At 40.3% G+C, this 25,496-nt stretch overlaps 1 protein-coding gene and 1 long non-coding RNA gene across 4 annotated transcripts in view; one reads left to right on the top strand and one right to left on the bottom strand.

The window, feature by feature from the left end:
- Positions 1–11,776, bottom strand: part of LOC107649775 (uncharacterized) — a 160,958-nt gene extending 149,182 nt beyond the window's left edge. Inside the window, exons 1-3 of the long non-coding RNA XR_001624000.2 lie at positions 10,953–11,776; positions 7,934–7,993; positions 7,332–7,487 (exon numbers count right to left, since the gene is read on the bottom strand). This is a non-coding gene — a long non-coding RNA (uncharacterized LOC107649775). The remainder of the gene's footprint in view (positions 1–7,331; positions 7,488–7,933; positions 7,994–10,952) is intronic.
- Positions 11,777–11,866: 90 nt separating this feature from the next.
- Positions 11,867–25,496, top strand: part of SPATA16 (spermatogenesis associated 16) — a 322,779-nt gene continuing 309,149 nt past the window's right edge. For 2 of the 3 annotated variants that reach the window (XM_007501945.3, XM_007501947.3), the window contains exon 1: positions 11,879–12,042. The gene's annotated coding sequence lies outside the window, so the exon portion shown is untranslated. Of the gene's footprint in view, positions 12,043–25,496 lie in introns of all 3 variants that reach the window. The other variant, XM_001365003.4, reaches the window with a different exon arrangement.

Raw genomic sequence — 25,496 nt, 5'->3', positions numbered from 1 at the left:
CAATGAGATGAATGCTATCAATTGTTATTCCCATTTTCCAGATGAGGAAACAGTTGAGAAAAGTTAAATTATTTGCCCAAGTTCACACAGTGAGGACGTATCTCAGGCTGGATTTAAATTCAGGTCTTCCTGGCTCCACCCGGATCCAGTGGCCCATCTTCTATCCCAAGAAGCCAGCAACAATAAAACTTTCCATAGAATCTCTGATTTAGAGGTGGAAGAAAAGTTCAGCATTATAAAGTTAAAATTTTCTATTTAAAGATGAGAAAACTGAGACCCAGAGAAATTAATTCTTTAGAGGTGCAAGAAATGTTAAATATATAGTTCAAAAAGTTCAATTCCCCCATTTTACAGATGAGAAAAAATAAGAACCATAGAAGCTAACTCTTTAGAGGTGGAAGGAACTGTAAACATCTTATAGTTCAGTCTCCCCATATCACAGATGAGAAAACTGAGACCCAGAGAAGCTAACTCTTTAGAGATGGAGGGAACCTTAAGCATCTTATAGTTCAGTCTCCCCATATCACAGATGAGAAAACTGAGTCCTGAAAAGTTAGCTCACTTCCCCCCAAGGTCATGTGGGTAAAAATTCAAAATCAAGCCATTTTATATGATAATTTTTCTGACTTTATTTTTAGCATATGCCAAACATACTTTTCATTTCAAAGCCCTCCATCACATTTAAGGAAGAGACATATTTTGGGGCAGCCTAATTCTGACTGCAATCGTAAGTGCTTAATTCCATTAATATCTTGTGGGCTGACTCCCAAGTTAACACCAGGGAAGAAAACTCATTGAGACTGAACAGGAAGTGATACTTAGGGGAATAGGAGAAATAAGCATTTATATAGCCAATTACTGTGCTAAGCCAAGCTATCCCTTTTGGTGACTGGTAGGAGAAAAGTTCATACTGATCCCTAATTCAGAGCATTAAACCTGATTTATCATTGCTTATGTAACTTAAATATATATGGCAAACGACTGTCTAGAATCTAGACTCTAGATTATTAATGTGCCTCAGTTTACCCATCTACATCATTTCTCTCCATGACCTGAAAAAATATGGAAGGATTTTTTCCTAATTTTTCTCCATTCTCCTCAAGGTCAAGGATCACATTTTTGCCTCTCCTCATACCCTCATAGCTTAGCATATGGGAAACATTTAACAGATGTCTATTGACTCCTATATTAGAGCCTTTCTCTACAAGCTTGTCTTCCATCTACTCTGTATGCATGTTTCTATTTATATTATCTCCCCTTATAAAGTAAGCTTCTTGAAAGCAAGGGCCAACTATGATTTCTCTTTCTTAGTATCTCTAGATTTTAACAGAGCACCTAGCACATGGGTTTTGCTATTGTTGTTTCAATCATGTCTGATCCTCCATGACTCCATTTTGGAGTTTTCTTGGCAGAGATACTGGAGTGATTTGCCATTTCCTTCTCCAGCTCATTTTACAGATGAGGAAACTGAGGCAAGCAGGGTTCAGTGACTTGCTCAGGATCACACAGCCAGTTAAGTGTCTGAGGTCAGATTTAAACTCAGGTAGATGAATCTTCCTGACCTCAGACCTGACACTCTCTCATTCCCTGTGCCACCTAGTCACACCAGAACATGGTATAAATGCTTAATACAAGCTTTTTGATTAATTAGTGTAAATAAAATTCCAAGTCTACTCCTGCTGACCCTGGTTTAGAGCTAGTCCTAAAAGGAAAAAAAAATAGTGTCCTTACCTGCTTTCTATGGGATTCCTAAATCCTTGGGTGCCTCAAAATAACACCTCCTAGGATGGAAAAGCAAGTTCTATAGAAAAGAAAATTAGTATGGGCACCAAAAGACAAGCTTGAAGTGAATCATGCAAGCCCAAGTGAGAGATTTCTGCTGCGCAATTTGTAGAGGCAGAAAAAGATTGCTAAAACTCCTACATCTGCACTGGTGTTATGCCTTCTGCAGGTAGCACCACTCTTCTTCCTCTGGCCCTTCCCACTTGCAATGACCCTCATGACCATCTCCATTGAGGACAGACAGCTGCTTCCTCCTTCTAGTTTCCAGCTCCATCATATCTTGAGCTCCAAGTGATTAATCACAGGAGTTACTTTCCTTTTTCTTCTGAGTGGCATCTAAGTAAGGATTCCCCTGTGCCTCTTCAAATTTTCCTTCTTCGTTTTCATACTGAAGGCACTCATCACTGAGCACCTAGAGAGAAGAGACACATTCCTTAAGCCCCTCTGCCCTCTCTTCTAGGAAGAACACATCAGCCTCTGAGGACAGATAAGCCATTGCTTTGCTGTGGAGGAATACAAATCTTACACTCTCTAAGCAAGTCACTAGAAACAATTTTCTCTGCCTTCTTTACTTGCTAAAAGTGAGATCATTGGTCCTTTTGTTCCTTTTAAAAAAATCCTTACCTTCTGTCTTGGAATCAATACTGTGTATTGGTTCCAAGGCAGAAGAGTGGTAAGGGCTAGGCAATGGGGGTCAAGTGACTTGACCAGGGTCACATACCTGGGAAGAGTCTGAGGCCAGATTTGAACCTAGGACCTCCCCTCTCTAGGCAGGGCTCTCAATCCACTGAGCTACCCAACTGCCTCCCCCCTTTTGTTCCTTCTTAACAAATAATAACAATAGAAAGAGTGCTGAACTACTCTTAGGTGTCTTCATCCTCCATGGTTTGACTTTCCTTGGCAATAAGCCAGTGCCTTCTGACTTCCTGATCATCCTGTCAATGGTATCCAAGTTCCTTTTCTTCATCCTACTTCTTATGAACTTCTCATATTTATATTATCTAGAGAACTTCCCTTTCTGTTTCCTTCTTGAATTCTCTTCATTCTGCTCCTTCAGTTCAAGGATCATTGGTTCCCCTCTGCTTCCCACTGGATCTTGAGCTTCTAAAAGGCAGACAAAGAGTTTTGTCTATGTTTCTGCCTTCCTTCATATCTCCATCACTAAGCACAATGCCTGCCATATGGTAAGTGGTCAATAAATGATTGTTAACTTGGAATGGTCATCAAATCCATCTCCCTCATTTTAAAGTTAAGGAAACTGAGGCTGAGAGAAATTAATTGACTTGCCAAAGGTCACCCACTTAGAAAACGTCTGACATGGAATTTGAATTCAGGTCTTTCTGATGCCATGCTACTTTAGCTTTACTTCTTTTATCCCTATAGGAACATCCTTTCTACAGATGCTAGGTGGCTCAGTGGATAGAAAGCCAGACTTGGAGTGGGGAAGATTCATCATGATGAGTTTCAATCTGGCCTCAGACACTTAGTAGCAGTTGTGATCCTTGGAAAGTCATTTAATCCCATTTGGCTCAGTTTCCTTCTCTGTAAAGTGAGCTGGAAAGGGAAATCACAAACCACTCCAGTATCTTTGCCAAGAAAACCCCAAATGGTGTCAAGAAGAGTTGGACACAATCCAACAAAACGTTTTCTCCTCCTTCAACTTCTCAAGTACTCCCAAATTTTCCCTTCCCAAATTCAATATCTTACTTTCTCCACCAAAACTCTCCAATTATCATTCATTATAATACCTTCTCCTTCTTTTCTAGTCCATCTCATACATAATCATCTCTCACCAAAACTGGGCACAAAATGCAAAATATCACCCAATTTAAATCTTATGCACTTGGTACTTTTCATAAAATGTGTGAGCAAAGTTGGAAATTTTTAATTTATCTATTTTACAATAAGAACAAATCTGATCATAGATTTAGAACTGGACAGGGCATTTAAAGTCACTTAGTCTACCACCACCACCCCCACCCCACTAAGTCATTTTACAGGTAAGAAAACTATTGTCCAAAGAGGTTAAGAGACTTGCCTGGCCTTTCCCCTGCTTCTCTATCATCTACATGCCAGGTCATCATCTAAGTCCCTTTTATATGGTGCCTTCCTTCTCCTACCAAAACATAAGCTTCTTGAGATCAGGAACAGGTTTGGTTTTTGCTTATTTTTAGCTCCTCAATCCTCAGCAGAGTGCTAGACACCTAGTACACACTTAATAAACGTTTGATCTCCCTCTCTCCATTTTGCCAAAATGCCAGTAAGGAAGGCACAGTTCCAAGTTTCAAATCCTGATAATTACTGCAAATTCCAAATTGTTTCCAATATACTACACTGTCTCCTTCTTTACCAACAGCCACTAACAAGCACAATAGCCATCAATTAAAGACAAAGTGTACAAGAGGTCAAAAATATAAGCATCAACACGCCCAGAACATAACCTAAATTACAGATTATTAGCTAGTTTGTGTATTTCCAGTAATGCACCAGAAATCTATCACAGCTTAAAGATCAAGAAAAGAACTTCAAGTATTACCCAATTTGAACCTTTCTCAGTGATCCAAATTTCTACTTTTAGAAACCTCACTCTGTGAAAGCTTACTAAAAAACTAGCTCCATGTCCAAACCAAAGACATATTCAAGCTGTCTTTGCTTTAGTTATATGACTCACTAAACTGTTTTTTTTTCCATTTGTAACTGACCTTTCATATCCAAAACACCAAGCCCAAAGTCTGCAGGACTATTCAGGGATTAACCAGGTGACTTCTTGTGCCACTCCTAAAATGTCACAGGATTTATTTTTTTAATCATAGAAGTGTCATTACAACCTAGACCAAAAAAGAAAAAAGAAAGAAACCGTTTTCCCACCCCAATCTACATAGGTACACACCAACAACCCAAATTCTCTATTTATAAACTAGCATTTTAATGTCTGCTAAAGCTCTGCTAAAGGGTTTTTGAAATGAGGTTAGGAAAACTTTTTAAACCAAGGTAAGAAGCAGAGAAAGAACTAGATAGAGACCAAGTCTTTTTACTTCATTCTAGAGCTTTTCCAGTGCAAGGATAGCTTTAAATAATATTAATACAAATAATATTTGTAAAATATATTAATGTAATAAATAATATTGGTATCAAATATTTACATAGTATTTATATATTTATGTTATATATGTATATAAAATATTTCCATGTTGTTTTATAATATATTCAATGCACATAAGCATACAATTTATAAATAGATATAAAAATGTTGTTTAGATAATAGATTAAAATTATTATATAACACATAAACACTATATGCCCTTATATAAATAATATTTAAATATTTAATGATTGCAAAGCACTTTTCAAATATGAAATCATTTTGCCCTTAAAACAATCCTGGGAGGTAGGAGCTATTATTATCTCTCTTTTACAAAGTAGGTGACTGAGCCAGACAGAAGTCAAGTGGCTCAATCGGGGTCACACAGCTAGTAAGTGTTTGAGGCAAGATTAGAACTGACTCCATGTCCAGTGCTCTATCTGCTCTCCCATCTAGCAGCATGTTATAGAAGATATTATCTAGTCTGCACAATGAAAGGTGACATGTCCTTGTGAGGGATACTAACAACCAATGTATTTATAAGAAGACTGCAAGAGAAGGCTGGACCAAATCTCTGATCCATCAATCAATCATGAAATATTTATTAAGCATCTAGTATGTACCAGGGACTATGTAAACCACTGGAGATACAAAGACTGAAATTGGTCAATCCTTGGCTTCCAGTTCATATTCTATCATGGAAGACAATGTGTGCTTATACTATATAAGTATATATGTATGAAAAGTGTTATGATGATGATAGCTAACATTTATAAGGCTAGTTAGATAGCTCAGTTGATAGAATACTGGACCTAGAATAAGGAAACCTGAGTTAAAATCCTGCCTCAAACATTAATTAGCTGTATTACCCTGGGTAAGTCACTTAATCCTGTTTCCCTCAGTTCCCTCATCTGTAAAATGAGAATAATAAGAGCACCTATCTCCCAGGATTGTTCCAAGAATCAAATGGGATAATAATTGCCTGGAACATCCTAAGCACTATATAAATGTTAGATCTTAGATATTAATATCATTATTATTAAAAGAGCAAGGAAAATTTCTTGGAGATGAATTTTAGGTACTTTATGAGGAAATGTTGCAGTCATTTGAAAAAATATAACCACATTTTAAACTTGAAATAATGTGCTTCATCCTGTACCCCAAAAAGATACCAAACACATCTGTGATCCATTTCTTTCAATGATGCACACCATAGCCCCTCTGTCCTCGTCCATCCATCAAAGAAAATTACCTCCTTCTCAATCAAGGGTAAGCCCTTGGTGCTAGTCCTTTTTTGTGTGTGTGAAAACAGTAAAATGGGTCATCACAATGTAAGCTTCTCTCACCAAGTGGCCATCAGGCTGCTGCTAAACCTCTCTAGACAGAACAAAACAGGAACAAAACCTCTTGGAGTTGACAATGCCTCTTGCTAGGACTGCCCTGCGAGCATTTCCAGATCAGTAAAATATGGCAGAGCTTGTACTCCACTGGCATAGCCACTGAGAACCCAGGCTTACCTATGCACCCAAAGGAGGTATCCTGAGATAGAGATGTAAAAAAAGGTTAGAGGTTTTTAATAACAAACTCTTTTCACTCATCAAAAACAGTGGAGTATCATGCTCAACCCCTCACTTATCTCATGTGTCTAATTTATTGCCATCATAAGACCTCTTATAAATGTCCCCTTCCATCCATTCACACAGTTGCCCATCTATTCCAGGCCTTCATCATTTCTTAGAATATTACAAGAGCCTTCTAACTGTTCTCTCTGCCTCAAGTCTCTAGACTTCAAGCCATCCTCTACTCCACTGCTAAATGATTTCCCTAGAGCACATGTAGGTCTGACAATGTCACCCTTGCTGCTCAGGAGTCCTTATTACATCTAGGATTAAATAAAAAGTCCTCCCTTCTGCTTATTATAATCCCTGGCTGACTTCAAAATGCTATGACTATGGCCTTTGCAGAGAACAGCTGGATGGACAGCCCATGAAGGTTATCTTATCATAGGTGTGCGTGTGTATGTATGTGTATATATGTTAAATATATATATATGTATATATATATATACATATAGTGGAAACTTCAAAGAGATTACAACTTAGGATCAAAATTGAATAAGAGTAGAATAGAGGACTTGGGAAATTGTATGATTATCTTGATGATCCAAACTTCTTTTTATAGCAACAACCTATCTTTTCAATACTAAGAGTCTTCTGATGATGATTGGCAAAGGACCAAAGTTTAAAATGATCCAAAAGAACAATGGAGAGATACATAATGGACATAACCAGGTGCCACCCTATTACAATAGACAAATCAGGCATTAGAAGCAGTACAAAGAGTATTAGCAGAAAAATATATGACTGGGGAAAGAGATGGCAGGGAGAGTAAATAATAGCTGATGGATAGTGAATGTGCTCTATTGATATTCATGCAGTGTCAGGAAATATAAAGGAGAGATCCCTACCTCTCTGCTTTCCTCCTTTCCTCTTTCCTTCTCTCCTTCCTCCCTTCCAGCACCCCCATATTCCCATCACAGCACATTGGACGGAACCAATAGGGTGGAATTGCAAGAGGACATAGATGAGTCCCTCTTGATAAACAGGCATGGATGGGTAGAGACCTGCATCAATGAGAGAGAATGTAGATCCAGTGAACCACTACAGTGTCAAAGCAGTATAGTGTCAATATTCTCCATTTTGTTTTCTTGTAACCTCGAGGGGAGAATAAAATTTAAACAACTAAAGAGCCCTTTCTATGCTCTTAAGGATTACTGTTGCATATAATTAGCCTAAATCATGCCTCCTTTTCTCCAAAAGGAAGGAAGAAAATATTTCTAACCTTTCCTTTGTAGATTTTTTTTCTAATTCTGATACACTATAAATTGCTACATGACTTTGGAGGGGAAAACACTAAGAATTTTGATGAATAGCTAGTCACATAGAATGAGAAGGAGAAAGAATTCACTTTGGTCTCCATGAAAAACTATTCCATTAACTATGAAAAACACAAAACCATCTAGAGTAAATAAATACAAGGTAATTTTCTTTTAAAATACCTTATTTTTACCTTTTGCTTTTATTCCATTTCCAAATATGTCCTTCCTTCTTCTGCTGTCCAGGGAAACCCCTTTTTATAAAAAAAAAAGAAATGAAGATAAAATTTATCAAAACTAAACAACATAACAGCTTAGCAGTGTATGCAATATTCCACATTCATAATCCCCCCCCAAAAAAGGAGCAAGATGAATTTTCTCATCTTTTCTTCAAGAAAAAGATTGGCCACTATCATTAGAAAGCATTTCCATTTATATTGTTGCTGATTCCATGTCATCATTATGCATACCTTTTTCTGGTTTCTGAGAATTTAATTTTGAATCAGTTCATATTATTTCCCCTGCCTCTCTATATTCTTCACATTCATCGTTTCTATATGATGTAAGGTAAACCTATCCCTTCCATATTTCCAGAGGATTGTAAGCTCCTTGAGGCCAAGTTCTATTTTTCCTTTTTTCTTTATAGTTCTAATTCTTAGTACAACATCTCACATATAATTTGTGCCTACTAAAAGTTTATTGGATTTAGTTTTCACTGAGAAAACTTAAGGAGAGTGATACAGCTAACATGACCTCCATCTCATCTGAAAACCTGAAGAATCTTGTCACTGATGAGGCATCTCTCTGGTCTAGCTTGATCATGTCTCTTCCTTTTCACAAAGCTTACATAACTCACTGCAAATGACCTTACCCAAGAAAGTCTTCCTTGATGTCCTCCCTAATTAGTGTTTCCTATATTCCTAATGTCTTTGATTTTTGCTTTGGCCCATTCCCTTTTTTTCCTCATAAGAAAGAAGCTGTAGCACTTCTAGAGGCCACATCCTGCTGAAATTCAACCAGGCTGAGGGTAATCTATGAGTGAGTTAAGCAAGTGTCTACCACTCACATGTGAAGACTTCCCCCAAAGAATGGGAGAATGAGAACAATGTGTTCCATGAAGGCAGCCAAAGTAGGCTCTGTGGGATGCTTAGAACTTGGACAGATATTGAACATGGCAAGATCATCCTTCACTTCCTACTCCTCCTCTGACTCCTTCTTTTGCTCTCTTTAAACTTTTTTTATTTGTTGTAAGTATTTTTATAATAGGGCTTTATCTCCCAAAAAACATGAAATAAGTTTTGCAACATTCTGAACAAGTGTTTACTATAAAGAAGTGGGAAAAGGAAATCTATCATCCTACATCCTGGGCTATCATCAGTTGTCCCAACTTCCATCTTGTATTGGACTAACATGGCTCTGAAAGAGAGACTGAAGCTGAAAATAATTTAAAACTCTGCCTCACTTAAATCTACTTCACAATGGAGTCAAGACATCATCTCATAATGTCACTGGTCGTCTAAAAACGGATGAACAATTTATTTGCTGCTATTACATAGTAGCTCTTATACCGGTGCTGTCAAACAAATAGAAATGAGTTTTAAAAACTTACATATGAATCACTAAGGGCCACATATGAACTCTGAAAAACACAATTCACATTTTCTATGCTTTACAATATTTTTATTTATTTTGTTAATATTTCCCAACTACATTTTAATCTGCATAGTATTTGGGGAGGATATTATGAGCCATGTGTGACCCCCTAGTTAGGTACTCTAGTCACCTCCACTTTAACAATAGTAGAAAGGATCCTTGAGGAAAGAACTTTTCTATTTCTGTCTCTTCATCACAGTAACATATATAGTGGGTGTTTAACAAAGATTTATTTATTTTTCTTTTTGCTTCTTGCTAGCACTTCCATGTTTTTCATTCTCTACTCCAGAAAATCTTTTTACAGTTAAAAAGTTCCTATCCCATGATGTAATCCAAAATAAAGACCCTTTAGACTTCCTCTGATGAAGTCCTACCCAGATGTCTTATTTTCAGCACAAGGTCTAACAGACAGGTCCTTCCAGGTAGTGAAGACTGAGGATAACAGGGCCAGATTTTAGGACTGTGTTTTCTTGTTATTTAGTTGTTTTTCATTTGTATATGATCCTTCCTAATCCTATTTGGGATTTTCTTGGCAGATATACTTAAGTGATTTGCCATTTGTTTCTCCATCTCATTTTGTAGATGAGGAAACTGAGGCAAACAGTTAAGTAAATTGTCCAATGTCACACAGCTAGTGTCTGAGGCTGGATTTGAACTCAGGAAAATGTCTTCCTAAGATTTGCCATTTCCTTCTTCAGCTCATTTTACCAATGAAGAAACTAAAGCAAACAGAGTTAAGTGACTTGTCCAGGGTAACTGTCTTGAGCATTTCTGTTTCCTTAGCCTTTCGGGTGGATGGATGCCTTTTTTATAAGTAAAACTAATTTTGAAAATGAAAAAAAAATCTCAAAAGTCATTCTTGCCCTTGATACACCTATATGATATATGCAGATACCCATATAGTTATAATACATCATATCTTTACATATGTACTCTACAATACAGAGTCAGAGTTAAAGTGCCAGGAGCTACAGATTCATAGAATCCCTTTTGTGACTCCTTTATAGCAAACATTTGCTCAGAATGTAACAAAACTCAGTTCTTGTTTTTTAGAAGACAGAACCCCATTATAAAAATGCATATAGAAAAATAAAAGAAAATTAAAGGCAATAAAAGAACTTAAGGGAGGAGGAAGTGGAGAGGAGATAAATTCACCAGGATCTAGTAGCAACAGGCAGATCATAGCTTAAGTGGGCCAATGAGCTGACAAAGGCTCATAGTGCTCACAGCAGCCTTCCTTTGCAAGTGGCCTGACACTGGGTTCCCTACTCTCCAAGAAGTTAAAAAATTTCCACCTTCTTCTGAGTCTCTACCAAACTCCCCTTCCCATGATTCTTCATTTCTCCTTCCACATGAGAAAACTAAATTTCTCAGCAACTTCCATGTGAATAAAGGCTATAATCACATACCTACCTATACACATACAATATAACTTTGTCACTCACAAATATATGTCTCCATCATATACATACCTATATCATATGCACAGGTAAAAATATACAAGCAAATATAACACCTTTACTATGGCTTTTTCCCTGAAGAATTTTTTTTAACCCTTACCTTCTGTCTTAGAATTGATGCTGTGTATTGGTTCCAAGGCAAAAGAGTGGTAAAGCCTACACACTTGGGGTGGTGTCTTGCCCAAGATCACACCCTAGAAAGAGTCTGAGGCCAGATTTGAACCCAGGATCTTCGCTCTCTCCCTAGGTCTGGCTCTCTCCATCCACTGAGCCATCTCACTGCCCCTGCCCTGAAGAATTTTTAATGTCATTTTCCCCCTCCAAAAATCCCATAGGGAAAGCTGTATCTATGAATGAAAGAGTATGGATTGCATGTCAGTTGAGGACCACTCAGACAGCCCCATCAAGTCAAGACCCTTTCGCTGCACACACACACAGGTGAAGGGTTCAACACCTGTGCTCAATAATGATGCGGGGTGGGGGTCATCCGAATTGGCCTGCTAGAAAAGGGGGTCTCCTGTGTGTGCCTCATGTTTCACAGCGTTCTTAGATGAATTCTCAACCCACATTCTTGGCAGGGTCGTAAGGAGGTGAGCTTTTAGAGCTGCGGGGCACCCCCTCCCGCATCTCATAATCCTATTCGGCTTTCTTCATTGGTTTTCGGGGGTGGACTTCCGTTTGGATAACTTTCCCTTAAACCATGAACGCGGAACCCCGCAGCTAGACTATTCGAGGGCTACATCTTGGGCTGGAGGGCTTGAGGCGTCTAAGGGGGAAAACTTAATTCAGGGCTTAAACCTTGTGACCATTCCTATGCCTCAGCGGCCCAGTATGCCTCCGGTTCGGGAGCGCAGTCTCATCCCCTTCCCCAAAGCCAGAAGGGAGCAGGTGTACGCTACCACACTCAAGACTAGTTGGGACAGGAGCAGGAAGAGCCGGAAGTACAACCATATGGGGGGAGGGGAAAGGGAGGCGGGGCAAGGGACCGGGAGGCGCGAGGGGCCAATGGAATGTGATGTTTCAAAAAAGAAGCCGGCTCGTGGGAAGAACCCCAGGGCGAGGGCGTTTGCGCTGCGCTAGCGCTGGCGCGGCCCTAACTAAGGTGAAGGCCACGCAGAGCTACTGTGGAAGGGACACGGTACCCCCACCTTCTCCTGACCCCGCTCGGGAGAATCTGGACTACTTTGCTGGTAGGATACGAAAATGAACCTGGGCTGCTCAGCTTCAAAAATTGCCCCCTTCTGGGGGGAAGATGGGAAATAGCTGAGAAAGGAGAGGACTTTTGTCACATCCCCTCTTCCTTTCCCGTGACCATTCTGATCTCTCCCCTCCCCTTCATCCCCATCCTCACCTCTACTCTTGTTCCTATCCCCATCTCTCTCCTCATTTCTCCATGCCCATTTCCATCGCCATCCCCATGCCTAGCCTCCTCCCCATCCTCATCTCTGCTCTTGTTCCTATCCCCATCTCTCTCCTCATTTCTCCATGCCCATTTCCATGCCTAGCCACCTCCCTACCCTCATCCCTTGCCTCATTGCTCTCTCCATCATCAACCTCCCTACCTAGGAATGTTTCCCTAGCCTGGAGGGGGATGATTTAGATGTCTTCCTTAACTCCTCCCAATAGTTCACCCAATATATCTAATCTATTTCCAAGTCCTGTTGCTTTCACCTTTGCAACCTCATCCCCTGGTACACATTTATCACCCCATGTCCATACTACTTCAGTAACCTTCTGATTGGTCTCCTTGCCTCCAATTTCTCCCCATCCACTCAACTGCCAAACTGATCTTCCTAAAGTATGGACCTGACCTTGCCACCCTCCCACACTTAATAAACTCCAATGGCTCCCTGTTACTCCAGGATCAAATAAACTATCCTCTGTTTTCACTTTGAAAGTCCTTCCCAACATGACCTCTTCTACCTTCATAGATTTTTTTCTTAAATCTCATCTATATTCCCTGTGATGCAATGACTGGCTTCCTTGACTGCTAAAAATAATAATAGCTAGCAATTTTCATAGTGCTTTAAGTTTTGCAAAGCACTTTAAAATATTATTTCATTTTCTTCTCACATCATTCCTGGAAAAACAGGACTATTATTGTTCCCACTTACAGATAAGGAAATGGTGCTAAACAGATTAAATTAGTTTTCCAGGGTGAGATATCTCATTAACATCAGAGTCCTGAAGATTTGAACTCAGGTCTTTGTGTTCTAACTACCTTCCCACCTTGCTTTCTAACTATTCCTTGTGCATATCCCTATTCTCTGGCCTTTTCCAGGGCTAATCCCTATATGTGAAATGCTTTCTACCTTGTCTCCATTTCCCTGGCTTCTTTCAAGTCTTCTGATCCACATCCCACCTTCTGTAAGAGACCTTTTCCAGGTGCTTTCTTTTACTAACAACACCTCTTTGAGATCACCTTTAGTTAAAGCTCTATCTTGTGTGTACATCCTTGTTTGATGCCTCTCCTTTAAAAGTGAGCTTCATGAGAACAGGGATGATTTTTTTGCCCTCATTTGTGCCCCCAATACTTAAGATGGCACCTGGCACATAGTAGGTACTTAACAAATGCATTTCAACTTGATTTGACTCCAGAAAAAGCTAAAAACTCCTCTGTTTGGCTCAACTCCTGTTTGGCTTTTTTTTTCATAATCTGGCTATATCCTGCCTTTCCATATATATTCTTCCACAAATTCTACCTTCTAGACAAACTCTTCCTACATATGCAACAATCTATCTCTCATCTCTGTGCACAGGCTGCCTCTACTACCTGGAATGTGATATTCCCTTTTGCTACTCCTCTCCGTATCCCTAGTTTCCTTCAGAGCTCAGCTTTCCTTCAAAGAACCACCAACTCCAGAAAGCATAATCTGGTCCCTACTTATCTCCGTAATTACCTTCCTCCAGAAATTACTTTGTATGTATTTTGCATATATTTTGCATTTTATTTACTTATCTGTATGCACTCCTCCTTCCCTTAATAGAATGTCATCCCCTTGAAGGCAGGGATTATTTGTCTTTGCATTAAAACACTAGGGCACCTAAGTGGGGCACTTCATAAAATGTTGAACTTGGGGCCAAGAATTTACTAGCTTTGTGTGACCAAAAGCAAGTCACTTAATCTTTCTTTGTCTGTTTCCTCATCTGTAAAAAACAGGATGATAATGACCCCTATCACCCAGGGTGGTTGTAGAGATAAAATGACAGAATATTTGTAAAGCACACTAAAAACCTTAAAAGCATCCTATAAATGCTGGCTGTTATTATTTAGCACAGTGCCCAACACACAGTAGGACTTTAAATGCTTCTTAAATCGAATCAAGTTAATTAAGCTTTGACTTAGGATAGAAGACATTTAAGTAGTTACAAGATGTTTTATGTGATTACACATGTAAAATCTACATCAAATTGCTGACCAAGAGAGGGAGGGAGAGAATTCAAGACTCATAATTCTTTTTAAAATGTTCAAAACTGTTTTTACATGTAATCAGGGAAAAAATAAAATTTTAAAAAATAAGTAGATAGAAGGGAGACAAAGACAAGGAGATAAACGGAGAATGGAAAAGACTTGGCTTCTAATTAAAGTTGGAGCCATAGGATTGGAAAAGGTTAAGCAAGGAGTAAATAATGACTCCAGAATGACAAACCTGGGTTACTATCAGGTTAGTGGTGCCTTGATCAGACCAAGGAAAATTTGGAGGAGCGGGGAAGATTCATTTAGGAAATATTAGGAATTTCTTTGGTCTCGTGTATTAAATAAGAAAGCTATGGGCAGAGTGATTCAAAGCAGGGGAGTAGGGGAGGAGCCTGGGGCCATTTTGTAATCTGTATGATCTCAACCTCATTTTCCTCATGTGTAAGAAGAGAGGCTTAGCCTCAATGCCCTCCATAGTCTCTAACTCTCTAGACCTTAGAACATCTGTATAGTAGTGGTAGTCTTTCGGTGATCGAGAATGACTATTGTCTTTGTGCAGTTTCATCTACGGTGTACCCTCATGTGGCTTTGGAGTCCAAAGGCTGAGACGCAGAGTTTGTGGCACATGGGGCATGGGACGCCCATTGTTACAGAGGTGCGGTTGTGGCCTGGTGTCAGCGTTCACGCACAGCGGCAAGACATCGATGTCGCTCATCTTCAAAGGTGGTGGCGGCATGGTGAATGTGGGTTCGCCAGCTGCTTCTGTCAGAGGCAGCTTTCTAGTTGCTTTGGTGTAATGCCAGCCCACTTCAAGTTTGACTTTAGCTGATCCTTGAATCTTTTCTTTGGTCGGCCTTGTTTCCTGAGTCCAGCTGACAGTTCACCATAGAATACCTGTCTTGGTATTCGCTGTGGGTCCATGCGGATGACGTGTCCAGACCATCGTAGCTGGGTTTTAAGGACCAGGACTTCGATGCTGGTGGAGTTGGCTCCGTCAAGGACTTCTTGATTGGTGATTCGGTCCTGCCATCGGATCCTCATGATTGACCGGAGGGAGCGTTGGTGGAATTGCTCCAGCTGTTTCATGTGCTTCTGGTACAGTGTCCATGTCTCGCAGCCATACAGGAGCGAGCTGAGGACCACTGCGTTGTACACTTTGAGCTTCGTCACAGTGCTTACACCGCTGTGTTGGAGGACTTTGCAGCGCAGCCGCCCGAGTGCCTGGCTGGCCTTTTGGATCCTGGCATTGATCTCATGGTCTAGGAACCCATTGTTGGCGATGGTGCTGCCCATGTACTTGAAAGTGTTGACGTTAGAAAGCTGCGTGCTGTCGATTGTAATGCACGGCTGGTTCGTTGGCCTCCCTGGTGCAGGTTGGAACAGCACCTCTGTTTTGCTGAGGCTGATAGTCAGGCCAAACAGTTTTGTTGCGGTGGAGAACCTGTCCACAATAGTTTGGAGATGATTTTCTTGGTGGGCCATGAGAGCACAGTCATCTGCAAAGAGAGCTTCCAGGATGAGTCTCTTTTGTTGTCTTTGTTTTTGCAGTCAGGTGGCGAAGGTCGAGTAGTGAGCCATCCAGTCGGTATTTGATGTAGACGCCCAGGTCTAGATCCATCGCAGCATGTCATAATACCTGGGTGAAAAATAGGTTTAATAGTACTGGAGCGAGGACACAGCCTTGTTTCACGCCATTGGAGATGTTAAAGCGATCAGAAGTCTCTCCACCAGATAGGACTTCCCCTGTCATGTCGACATGAAAGAGCTGGATCAGTTTGACGAATTTTGCTGGGCAACCGAGCTTGCTGAGGATCACTCACAATGCATCCCTGTTCACTGTGTCGAACGCCTTTGTCAGGTCTATGAAGACAATGTAGAGACTCAGGTTCTGCTCAGGGCATTTTTCCTGCATTTGCCTCACCATGAAGACCATGTCGATGGTGCTGCGATCTGGTCGGAAGCCACATTGTGATTCAGGCAGGTTCTGCTCTGAAACAGATGACAGGAGTCTGTTGAGTATAACACGGGCGAGGATCTTTCCAGCAGTGGAGAGTAGTGAGATGCCTCTGTAGTTGTCACAGGCTGCTCGTGTGTGTTTGTTCTTGTATAGGACTACGATAGAGGCATCTCTGAGTTCTGGGGGCATGTCTTCCTCTTCCCTTATGCTGGTCAGCACTATGTGGAATGCCTGGAGCGCCTTTCCATTTAAGGCCTTGTACACCTCAGTTGGGATCCCGTCTTTACCGGGTGCCTTGCCTGATCTCATTTGTTTAATGGCTTTTTGGACTTCCTCTATTGAAGGAGGGACATCAAGTTGTTCAATGGAGTGGTTTTGGGGGATCTGATCAAGGGCGCTTTGGTCGACTGAAGAGGGTCGGTTGAGAAGCTGACTGAAGTGTTCTTTCCACCTGTTGCTGATGCCTTTTTTATCTTTTATGAGAGTGTCACTGTCAGAGGATAGCAAAGGAGTGGTGGTGGGTTTTAATGGCCCATAGACAGTCTTGAGGGCACTGAAAAATTGTTTGTAGTTTTTCATATCAGCAAAATGCTGGATTTCTTCTGCCTTTTTTTCCCACCATCAGTCTTGCATCTTCCTGATCTCACGCTGCGCCATGGCTTGGAGAGACTTGAATCTGTCCTTTTTAGGAGCAGAGTTTGGGTTATTTTGCCACTCCATAAAGGCTTTGTTCTTGCTCAATAGGGCTTCAATAGCAGTGTTGTTCTCGTCAAACCAGTCCTGGTGGTTGCGTTGTTTTGGGCCTAGGACTGCCTTTGATGTTTCCTTCACTGCATCTCTGAACTGGTTCCATTTCTCGGTTGAGATTCCAGTGAGTGGTCCCTTGGCAGACAGCTTATTTTCCAGGCAGGACTGGAATTTTGCAAATAATATGGATCTCTAAGATGACTCACGTTGTAAAATGCGCAAACTATCTGGGCCTGTTTTGGATGGCAAGGCGCAATGCACATTTGAAGAGTTACTCTAACCAATCTCTGGTCTGTCCAGCATTCAGCTCCTCTCATGGCTCTGGTGATCTTTACATCCTGGATGTCTCGCCGGCGTACAGTGATGTACTCAATGAGATGCCACTGTTTTGATCTTGGGTGCATCCACGTTGTTTTATATTTGTTCGCCATTCTGAACACAGTGTTCGTGATGGTGAGTTCGAACTCTGAGCATTTGCTGAGTACCAGTAGGCCATTGTTCATTTTGCCCACGCCGTGTTTGCCGAGCACTCCTTTCCATCTTTCATGGTCCTGGCCAACACGGGCGTTGAAGTCTCCCAATAGTATCAGCTTGTCATTTGTGGGCACTGAGTGCAGGAAGGCACTCAGGTCAGAGTAGAACTGCTCGATGGTCTCCTCTGTGCTGGTCAGTGTTGGGGCATATGCGCTGATGATTGTGGCATACCGGTCTTTGCTGAGAGGCAAACGGATCTTCATGAGCCTCTCACTGATGCCCACAGGCAAGTCTGGCAGCTGTTTGAGCAAACTGGTCTTGATGGCCAGGCCAACACCGTGAATTCTGTCTTCATTTGAGGCTCTGCCTTTCCAAAAGAAGGTGTATCCAGTGGTGGATTCGCTGAGTAGATCCCTCTTCTGGTAAGCGTATTTCGCTTAAGGCTGCGATGTCGATGTTATATCGCACCAGTTCTTTACCGATTAGAGCTGTTCTTCTCTCAGGTCTTGGGGTATTCTCACTATCAAGTAATGTCCTGATGTTCCATGCTCCTAGTAGGAGTTTCTTTGTATTTTTTCTTTGATTTCGACCGCTTAAAGGGGATGACCTGCCAGCCGCGGTGTGCTGACCGGGTGTTTGTAGGGCAGGCAATGTTTGGGACACCTTTTCTAGTCCCCTCCCTTGATTAGGGTGAGCAGTGCTGTCCTAGAGAGGGCTGCTCTGTCGCCCAGGATGCTGCCGAACGTCCCTGCTGCCCACAGGGCCGAACGACCACTGGTCCGTGGGCCGCCTACGTGCAGGATCGTGACTACAACTGCCAGTGGTCACCTACACCTGTTGCGTCGCCACTCCCCCATCACCACAGGTCTTGAAGAGGGTGGACGGGGTTAGGATAGATGAGTGTGCACAAAGATACTTGTGCATGAAAGAGATTTAAGTGGAAAAGCCAATGCACAGACACAGTCCCACTCTCTCAGTGTTGGAAGCCTGGGTCCAATGGCATGAAAAATTGTTACGTCTGGAGACTTCCTCAGCTGCATTGGATGGCCGTGTTGTCCTTTGTGCTCCAACACGCCCTAAACACTCCACAGTGCTTTGCTGCGTTGCCCTCTCAGCCGTTGAACCTTCTTATTGGTTTCTTCCATCTGTTCAGCCAAAGCAGTCTTCACATGCTGGGTGAGCAAAGCCCTGGTTCACCAGGGGTCAACGACCCGATGGCTACCCTTGCAAGGTTTGGCCAGCCTATCGAAGCCGTTGCCCAGGGTGTGGCTGCTGCCGCATGATAGCAGCTACTGGGAGCCACAAGTGAGAGCTGGGTGTCAGGTGGGGGTCAGAGGCTGGAGAACTGCCCTAGGAGGGCACGACAAGCCCTCCATACCAGAGATACTACCCCTCCCTGAGCACCCCATACACCTCAACATCTGTATAGTCATTAAGTAATTGTTGTTGTAAGTATTTTACTCATGTCTAACTCTTTCTGACCCTATTTGGGGTTTTCTTGGCAGGAATGCCAGAATGGTTTGCCATTTCTTTCTCAGGTTCATTTTACAGAGAAGGAAATGGAAGCAGACAGGTTTTAGTGACTTGTCCAAGGTCCTAGAGCTAGTAAATATCTGAGACCAGATTTGAACTCAGGAAGGATGAGTGTTCCTGATTCCATGCCTGGTGCTCTACCCATTATGTCATGCCTTAGAAGTATAATTTTACAGTCCCAAAATGGGTTCAGTCCCCACTCTGACACTAACCAATTACATGATAACAAGAAAAGTAAATCGACTTTTCTGTGCCCCCTTTCCTCCCCTATAAAATGAAGATGCCCATAGGTGCCCTACTCTCATCCCATGCCTTATGCCTGGCACCCAAGTAGGCAATTAATAAATGCTTCTTTACCAGACTCAACTTGAGAATGCTCTATAAATATGTGTCACTGCTACTTTCTAGGAGATGCACCTCTGGCAGAGCTTTCCTTTGTGTTGGCAAGAGGTCTAAGCCCTGAGAAACCTATCTGGAAGAGTTCTAAGTCCATTGTTTTTTTTTCCATTTCCCTATCTTAATCTGTAAAACATTTATAGGCCTTCATAATGTTCATGATAACTAGTAGTTTTGAAGCATCTCTCAAGTCAGTCAATAAACATTGAGTGCCTACCATGGGGGAATCTGGGTGGCTAAGTGGATAGAGCATCAGGCCTGGAGATGGGAGTTCCTGGGTTCAAATCTCACCTAACCCTGCACAAGTCACTTAACTCCCATTACTAGCCTTTACCAATCTTCTGCCTTGGAACCAATACATGGTAATGATTCCAAGACAAAAGGTAAGGGTTTGGAGGGTTTTTTAAGTGTCTACTATTTGCCAAGCATTGTGCTTAATGCTGGGGATACAAAAAGAAACAGACAGTTGATGCCCTGAAGGAGCTCACCATCTAATAGGGGAGACAAAAAGCAATTAATACAAATGAGCTCTAGATGGGCCAAAATAGGACATAATTAACAGAGGGGAAGCCTTAGAATTAGAGGAATTGGGGAAGACTTCTTGTAGAAGATGAGATTTTGTTTGGGACCTAAAGGAAGTTGTGGAAACAAAGAGCCGATGATAAAGGGAACATCTTTGGAATCATGGGGAACAGCCAGAGAAATAAAGATCATCACCAAATTTGCAAAAAGCCACCAAGTATTTGAAATATACACATGTGTCATAAGGGAGTTGAAATCAAGAAATATTGCCCTTATTAGTACCATAATTAATTAATAATTCTAATTGATCATTAGATTAATAATTAATACTAATAGTATCTTGGTTAATGATTCTATAATTTGTATCATTATAATTAAGTGTAGCTAATATATTTATGGTGACACATTGGAGAAGGAAAAAACTGCCCTAGTATCTTTCTCAAGAAAACCCCTACAGATGGGCAAGGGATATGGATAGGCAGTTCTCAGATAAAGAAATCAAAACTATTAATAAGCACATGAAGAAGGGTTCTAAATCTCTTATAATCAGAGAGATGCAAATCAAAACAACTCTGAGGTATCACCTCACACCTAGCAGATTGGCTAACATGACAGCAAAGAAAAGTAACGAATGCTGAAGGGGATGTGGCAAAGTAGGGACATTAATTCATTGCTGGTGGAGTTGTGAACTGATCCAACCATTCTGGAGGGCAATTTGGAACTATGCCCAAAGGGCGACAAAAGAATATCTACCCTTTGATCCAGCCATAGCACTGCTAGGTCTGTAACCCAAAGAGATAATGGACAAAAAGACTTGTACAAAAATATTCATAGCTGCGCTCTTTGTGGTGGCCAAAAACTGGAAAACGAGGGAATGGCTGAACAAACTGTGGTATATGTTGGTGATGGAATACTATTGTGCTAAAAGGAATAATAAAGTGGAGGAATTCCATGGAGACTGGAACAACCTCCAGGAAGTGATGCAGAGCGAGAGGAGCAGAACCAGGAGAACATTGTACACAGAGACTAATACACTGTGGTATAATCGAACGTAATGGACTTCTCCATTAGTGGCGGTGTAATGTCCCTGAACAACTTGCAGGGATCCAGGAGAAAATACACCATTCATAAGCAGAGGATAAACTGTGGGAGTAGAAACACCGAGGAGAAGCAACTGCCTGACTACAGCGGTTGAGGGGACATGACAGAGGAGAGACTCTAAAGGAAACCCTAATGCAAATATTAACAACCATAGCAATGGGTTCGAATCAAGAACACATGTAATACCCAGTGGAATCACCCGTCAACTACAGGGGGGGGGGCGGGGGGGAGGAAAAGAAAATGATCTTTGTCTTTAATGAATAATACTTGGAAATGATCAAATAAAATATTATAAAAAAAAGAAAAAGAAAACCCCTACAGAGTCAGGCAGAGTTGGACTATACTGATAAACAACAAAAGTAACAACATAATTGATAATAATTGACCTTTGCATAGCCTTACTTATATTATCTTATTTGATTCTCACAACAACCTCATGGGATAGCTATTATTATCATCATCATTTGAAAGTTGAGGGAACTGAGGCTCACCATATTTAAATATGCTGCCTAGAAATGGCTGGTAATTGTGCTAGATTCAAACGTGGATCTTTTAGAGTCCAAGAGCGCCATGCCATCCACTCTATTACTGCTGCTTCTCATAGATGCAAATGTGCTTTAGAATTATAAACAATCAAATTCAATTTTTAAAATGTGACTCTAGAATCACTTCAGGATTTCAGATCTCGGATATTTCAGCACTGAGCCAGTCTACAATGCCATCATTTCACCCACCATGCTCTGTCTTTGACATTAATGCAAGCTTTTCCCTGCCAGAAAGAGATTTAAAAATAAAATGGGTGGCTAAAGGCCTCCTCCACCTTCTCATGTTGGATCAATTCATGAGCAATTAAAGGAAAGGGGTGGAGGTGGAAAATATTGAAGCAAAAACCTTCTGCCCTCATAGACAGTATGTGTCCACCCAAGGCACCATGCCAGACAGACCATCGTTCTTCAGTTGGAAGGACCCTGGCCCCAGGCATAGTCCTTCCTTTTAATAACCTAAGCTGGCTTCAGTGAGGAGTGGGAGGGCCTCACGCTTCTTTAAGGAAAAAGGGATCCATTAAATGGTATTTCTGAGAATCACCAAATGACCCTCCAACCTCCTCTGAGCCCTCGGGCTGGGAATGGAATGACAACTTGCCATGGTGGGCTTCTTGTTTCATCAATTGAAATCTCAGGGTCAAGACACAACTGTCATGTCGAGGAATGTTTCCCAAGGGTACTTTTACCAACATGCCCTGGTCTGCTAAGCATCATTGCCATTTCCCCTAAGAGCCTGTGACTTTCCATCCGCTCCTCCCAAAAGGTCTTTCATAAGAGAGATAATTGTAAAAGGCACCACAAGAAAATCACTGTCTTTCCTTACTGTGATTAAGTAGGGGATAGAACAGATTGTTCTCGAAACTGCCCCAAGTTCATGGCTATTGAACTACAGGGAGGCAAAACTATTTGAAATACACTAAAAAAAAAAGAAAAGAAAAGGGAGAAAAACGAACATTGCAAACACACAGTTTCTAGCTTTAAATGTTTTAGTTTAAAAATTATTAAATTTTAGACGAAGGTTTTTTTTTGTTTTTTTTTAAACCCTTACCTTCCAACTTGGAGTCAATACTGTGTATTGGCAACTGGGAAGTGTCTGAGGTCAGATTTGAACCTAGGACCTCCCATCTCTAGGCCTAGCTATCAATCCACTGAGCTACCCAGCTGCCCCCCCCCAGAAGAGGGTTTTTTAAGGAGGTTTTTTAATTTCCAAATTCTCTGCTACCCTCAATCTTCCTCTATCTAACCCATTCTCCCTCCCTGAGATGGTAAGCAATCTGATCGTTCAATCATGTAAAACAGTTATCCATATTAGTCATTTTGTGGAAGAGATCTTAAAGTAAAGAAGAAAGTGAAATATAGTATTAAACCTCTGGTCTTAAAAGCAATTCTAATTAAAGATAAAATTCATCTCTATGTAGAAAATTTGCATGTAAATAGATGTTGTCTCAGCTCAGAATCAATTAAAAGGTCCCCACAGCAATACTGTAGTAGCAAAGTACAATGCAAATACCAAAATGACACATTTTTTAATCTTGTTATATAAATTCAGTAAAGAAGTGGAGAACAATAGAAGTAGAATGTTATATAACTTAAATGCTTGTCAGAGTTGGTCAATGCCCTCTGTTTTGGTTTTTGTTTAACTTTTTTCATTACAAGAGAGATTTTAATTTGGGGGTAGGGGTTATCAATAATAACTTTCTTGTAATCAGTGAATGAGGGAATTAAGGGTACTTCTATCAATTGTTCATTTACCTTCAATTTTATTAATTTCTTCTTTGATTTTTAGGATTTCCAATTTGGTCTTTATCTGAGGGTTATTTTAATTTGTTTCTTTTTTCTAGTTTTTTTAGTTGCATGCCCAATTCTTCAATCTCCCCTTTTTTTTTTTTTTTGGTCAATATGGACACTCAGGGATATATTTTCCCCCAGTACTGCTTTTGCAGTATCCCAAAAATTTTGACATCTTGTTTCCTCACTGTCATTCTCTTCAATGAAATTGTTAATTGTTTCTATGATTTTTTTTTGGATGCTTCTATTTGTAAAAAATAGATAAGGCTTCTTGGAAGTTCACAATCAAGTCTTATCTCTTAAAAGCCTTGCAAAATGGAGATAAGAGCAAAAGAGCAAAATAAGACCCAAGTCAAGCACCATGATTAGTAATCATTCTTAGGAGATTCATGTTGGAATGCTCCTCCTCTTGAAGTGAAAAGATGGTGGGCACATAATGGGGCATGCCCTCCCAAACATGGTTGATGTAGCAGATAATTTTACTTAATTCTATTTTGCTATTCTGTGTTATAGGAGAGGGTGCTAGAGTTGGGATAGAAGGTAAGGATATCTAATAAAGTATCTACTAGATATTGTTATAAGTACCTCAAAAATATTATCACACTTGATCTTCCCAATAACCTTAGGAAATAGAAACTATTATTAGCCCCATTTTACAGTTGAGATAACTAAGGCAAATAAAGGCCAAGTGATTTGCCCAGGGTCATATAATTAGCAAGTTTCTGAGGTTAGATTTGAATTCAAAACTTCCTCTCTCCAGATCCATTACTCTGTACATTATAATACCAGCAATCTGCTCATTAATAGGAAGTAATTATAGTATCAAAATAAAAATTAAGTAATAAAATCACTTTTTTTTTAAAAATGAAGACTTACTGAGCAGGAGATTAAAAGACGATATAGTGTGAGATGTTGGTCCAAATCCCTTTCCCACTAAATTGATAAACCATTTTCTGAAATATTCTTCTTGAACAATGAATACTTTCCTCAGTTTTTATTTTCCAAATAAAAGTCTGTCAATAAAGCTTTGTCTACATGGGGTTGGGTATCTAGCATCTATTGATCTGTTTCTCTATTTTTTCCTCAATAGAAGATAGTTTTGATGAAAATTGCTTTGTAATATATTTTGAAGTCTGGGAGCATGAGATTCTTTTTATCAGCTTTTCTATGTGCCCTTTAATATTCTGGTCTGTATTTCCATATAAAATTCATTATGACTTTGAATAGTTCTATAAAAGAAACCCCTTGGTGTTTTGATTAGTATTGCATTAAAGTAGATAAATTATTTGGAGAGTATTGTCACTTTTATTATATTAATTCAACTCGTCCATGAATATTGAGTATCCCTCCAGTCCTTTTTCTTGGTAATTATAGTTTTATGAAAGACTGAGCAGGGCATAGGGCTACTGTTAGTTTTGGAGTAAAGAAGACATGGGTTCAAAACCCATCTGTTACATATACTAGTTTTGTGACTCTGGGCAATTACCTTAACTTTCAATGGGCTTGACAATTCTTGAAGACTATAAATTACAGCGTAGTTTCTAATCAAAAGTAATAGAGTTTTTTCCACTGAGAATATACCTTATATCAAGAAACAGAAATATGTATGTATGTATGTATGTATGTATGGATGGATGGATGGATGGATGGATGAATGGATAGCTAAAGTTCTCTATCTACAAGTCCTTTGCATTCCTAAACCACCAAAATTTTATAATTTTGTTCTTATAAATTGGCTTCTTTTTTCAGTATTTATTACTAGTAAGTCTGAATGCAGATGACTTGTGTGCATTCTTTAAAACTTTGATTTTGCTGAACTTAACTATTATTTCCATTTTTTTGCTTGAGATAGTTGGATTTTATATCTAGCCGAATATGTCTTCTGTAGATAATTATATTTTAACATCTTTATTTCCCATCATAATCACACTAATATATGCTTTCTTGTCAAGTTGATATGTTTAAATGGCTAGAATCTCTCACTATTGTGTAAAATTTTAAATGTCACAAATGGGTATCCTACATTTGTTTGTGCTATTTTTCAGTTGTATTCAACTCTTTGTGACCCAATTTAGGATTTCATGGCAAAGGTGCTGGGGTAGTTTGCCATTTCCTTTTCCAGTTTATTTTACAGATGAAAAAAATAAGCAAAGAGGGTTAAGT

Source organism: Monodelphis domestica, chromosome 8 (assembly GCF_027887165.1).
Source record: "Monodelphis domestica isolate mMonDom1 chromosome 8, mMonDom1.pri, whole genome shotgun sequence".
NCBI classification, from domain to species: domain Eukaryota; kingdom Metazoa; phylum Chordata; class Mammalia; order Didelphimorphia; family Didelphidae; genus Monodelphis; species Monodelphis domestica.
Note: the sequence above shows the minus strand (reverse complement) of the source record. Positions and strands in the feature narration are given on the sequence as shown.